The 2,500-nt window shown below is 37.3% G+C and overlaps 1 non-coding gene and 9 pseudogenes across 1 annotated transcript; all 10 read left to right on the forward strand.

Annotated features, from left to right (window-relative positions):
• LOC148433275 (5S ribosomal RNA) overlaps positions 1-49 on the forward strand; it is a 119-nt pseudogene extending 70 nt beyond the window's left edge.
• Positions 50-165: 116 nt separating this feature from the next.
• LOC148433276 (5S ribosomal RNA) lies at positions 166-284 on the forward strand (annotated as a pseudogene).
• Positions 285-399: 115 nt separating this feature from the next.
• On the forward strand, positions 400-518 carry LOC148433277 (5S ribosomal RNA; annotated as a pseudogene).
• Positions 519-634: 116 nt separating this feature from the next.
• Positions 635-753, forward strand: LOC148433278 (5S ribosomal RNA; annotated as a pseudogene).
• A 116-nt stretch (positions 754-869) lies between these two features.
• Positions 870-988, forward strand: LOC148433279 (5S ribosomal RNA; annotated as a pseudogene).
• A 116-nt stretch (positions 989-1,104) lies between these two features.
• LOC148433280 (5S ribosomal RNA) lies at positions 1,105-1,223 on the forward strand (annotated as a pseudogene).
• A 115-nt stretch (positions 1,224-1,338) lies between these two features.
• On the forward strand, positions 1,339-1,457 carry LOC148433281 (5S ribosomal RNA). The gene has a single exon (XR_015876950.1). It is a non-coding gene; the product is annotated as a 5S ribosomal RNA (ribosomal RNA).
• A 351-nt stretch (positions 1,458-1,808) lies between these two features.
• LOC148433282 (5S ribosomal RNA) lies at positions 1,809-1,927 on the forward strand (annotated as a pseudogene).
• Positions 1,928-2,043: 116 nt separating this feature from the next.
• LOC148433283 (5S ribosomal RNA) lies at positions 2,044-2,162 on the forward strand (annotated as a pseudogene).
• A 116-nt stretch (positions 2,163-2,278) lies between these two features.
• Positions 2,279-2,397, forward strand: LOC148433284 (5S ribosomal RNA; annotated as a pseudogene).
• Positions 2,398-2,500: the final 103 nt, after the last annotated feature.

Here is a 2,500-nt window from a genome sequence, read left to right on the forward strand (position 1 = left end):
GTCAGTACTTGGATGGGAGACCACCTGGGAATACCAGGTTCTGTAGGTAATTTTATACTGTCATAACATTCTTTTCTATTACATTTTACATTTAATTTTTTCAACTTATCAATGAATTTACTTGAGTTAAGAAGTAATAGAGGTCTAAATTTAATGCTTTTGAGCACCTACAGCCAAACCACACTGGACATGCACAATCTCATCTGATCTTGGAAGCTATGCAGTGTTGGGCCTGGTTTGTACTTGGATGGGAGACCACCTGGGAATACCAGGTGCTGTAGGTAATTTTAGACAGCCAAAACATTCTTTTCTATTAAATTTTACATTTCATTTATTCAACTTATCAATGAATTTACTTGAGTTAAGAAGTAAAAGAGGTCTAAAGTTAAGGCTTTTAGCACCTATAGCCAAACCACACTGGACATGCTCAATCTCGTCTGATCTTGGAAGCTATGCAGTGTTGGGCCTGGTTAGTACTTGGATGGGAAACCACCTGGGAATACCAGGTGCTGTAGGTAATTTTATATAGCCATTACATTCTTTTCTATTACATTTTACATTACATTTTTTCAACTTAGCAATGAATTTACTTGAGTTAAGAAGTAAAAGATGTCTAAAGTTAATATTTTTCAGCACCTATAGCCAAACCACACTGGACATGGCCAATGTCGTTTGATCTTGGAAGCTATGCAGTGTTGGGCATGGTCAGTACTTGGATGGGAGACCACCTGGGAATACCAGGTTCTGTAGGTAATTTTATACTGTCATAACATTCTTTTCTATTACATTTTACATTTCATTTTTTCAACTTATCAATGAATTTACTTGAGTTAAGAAGTAAAAGAGGTCTAAAGTTAATGTTTTTGAGCACCTACAGCCAAACCACACTGGACATGCCCAATCTCGTCTGATCTTGGAAGCTGTGCAGAGTTGGGCCTGGTTAGTACTTGGATGGGAGACCACCTGGAAATACCAGGTGCTGTAGGTAATTTTATACTGCCATAACAGTCTTTTCTATTACATTTTACATTTAATTTTTTCAACTTATCAATGAATTTACTTGAGTTAAGAAGTAATAGAGGTCTAAAGTTAATGTTTTTGAGCTCCTACAGCCAAACCACAGTGGACATGCCCAATCTTGTCTGATCTTGGAAGCTATGCAGTGTTTGGCCTGGTTAGTACTTGGATGGGAGACCACCTGGGAATACCAGGAGCTGTAGGTAATTTTATACTGCCTTAACATTCTTTTCTATTACATTTTACATTTACTTTTTCAACTTATCATTGAATTTACTTGAGTTAAGAAGTAAAAGAGGTCTAAAGTTAAGGTTTTTGAGCACCTACAGCCAAACCACACTGGACATGCCCAATCTCGTCTGATCTTGGAAGCTATGCAGTGTTGGGCCTGGTTAGTACTTGGATGGGAGACCACCTGGGAATACCAGGTGCTGTAGGTAATTTTATACTGCCATAACATTCTTTTCTATTACATTTTACATTTAATTTTTTCAACTTATCAATGAATTTCCTTGAGTTAAGAAGTAATAGAGGTCTAAAGTTAATTCTTTTGAGCACCTACAGCCAATCCACACTGGACATGCCCAATCTCATCTTATCTTGGTAGCTATGAAGTGTTGGGCCTCGTCAGTACTTGGATGGGAGACCACCTGGGAAAACCAGGTGCAGTAGGTAATTTTATACTCCCATAACATTCTTTTCCATAACATTTTACATTTAATTTTTTCAACTTATCAATTAATTTACTTGAGTTAAGAAGTAATACAGGTCTAAAGTTAATGTTTTTGAGCACCTACAGCCAAACCACACTGGTCATGCCCAATCTCGTCTGATCTTGGAAGCTATGCAGTGTTGCGACTGGTTAGTACTTGGATGGGTGACTACCTAGGAATCCCAGGTGCTGTAGGTAATTTTAAACTGCCATAACATTCTTTTCTATTACATTTTACATTTAATTTTTTCAACTTATCAATGAATTTACTTGTGTTAAGAAGTAAAAGCGGTCTAAATTTAAGGCTTTTGGGCACCTACAGCCAAACCACACTGTACATGCCCAATCTCGTCTGATCTTGGAAGCTATGCATTGTTGGGCATAGTTAGTACTTGGATGGGAGACCACCTGGGAATACCAGGAGCTGTAGGTAATTTTATACTGCCAGAACATTCTTTTCTATTACATTTTACATTTAATTTTTTCAACTTATCAATGAATTTACTTGAGTTAAGAAGTAATAGAGGTCTAAATTTAATGCTTTTGAGCACCTACAGCCAAACCACACTGGACATGCCCAACCTCGTCTGATCTTGGAAGCTATGCAGTGTTGGGCCTGGTTTGTGCTTGGATGGGAGACCACCTGGGAATACCAGGTGCTGTAGGTAATTTTAGACAGCCAAAACATTCTTTTCTATTACATTCTACATTTCATTTTTTCAACTTATCAATGAATTTACTTTAGTTAAGAAGTAAAAGAGGTCTAAAGTT

This window comes from Taudactylus pleione, unplaced genomic scaffold, assembly GCF_031769625.1.
Source record: "Taudactylus pleione unplaced genomic scaffold, aTauple2 ptg002179l, whole genome shotgun sequence".
NCBI classification, from domain to species: domain Eukaryota; kingdom Metazoa; phylum Chordata; class Amphibia; order Anura; family Myobatrachidae; genus Taudactylus; species Taudactylus pleione.